Source organism: Etheostoma spectabile, chromosome 9, assembly GCF_008692095.1.
Source record: "Etheostoma spectabile isolate EspeVRDwgs_2016 chromosome 9, UIUC_Espe_1.0, whole genome shotgun sequence".
NCBI lineage: Eukaryota > Metazoa > Chordata > Actinopteri > Perciformes > Percidae > Etheostoma > Etheostoma spectabile.
In genome coordinates this window covers 12,426,950-12,427,384 of record NC_045741.1, presented here as the reverse complement: position 1 = coordinate 12,427,384, position 435 = coordinate 12,426,950, and the positions used below count along the sequence as shown (strand labels likewise).

Genomic DNA, 435 nt, shown 5'->3' with positions numbered 1-435 from the left:
TGTTATGAATTGATACTATACATAAAATTGAATTGAATTGAAATTGAATTGAATTAGGCCTGCATGATATTGAAAAAAAAACTAACATTGAGATATTTTTTCCCTACGATGTTGCGATATGAAAAAAGAAAAAATACTTTTTAGAAGATGACATAAATAGCTCTATTTTGGAATAATAAACATTATTGACTACTGCGGTGATTTTGTAGGGAAGTGCATCTACATAGAAGATAAAAAATGAAAAAGGATCTTTTCTAATGTAAACCGTTCTTTGTTAAACTTTAATGCTTTACAAACACCAAAGCAAGTAAGCGCTGTATCTACTCTTCTGAAGTGATTTTGGAGAGGGAAATTAGGTAGAAATACGCTGGTTGGAATGACCGGGAGACGTTGTGATTATGTAGCTTTAATCAGGTGATTTAGTTTGTATTTGCA

General features: G+C 30.8%; 1 protein-coding gene across 26 annotated transcripts in view; it reads left to right on the top strand.

Moving 5' to 3' along the window:
• dock7 (dedicator of cytokinesis 7) overlaps positions 1-435 on the top strand; it is a 53,974-nt gene that overhangs the window by 35,782 nt on the left and 17,757 nt on the right. The gene's annotated exons all lie outside the window — the stretch shown is intronic.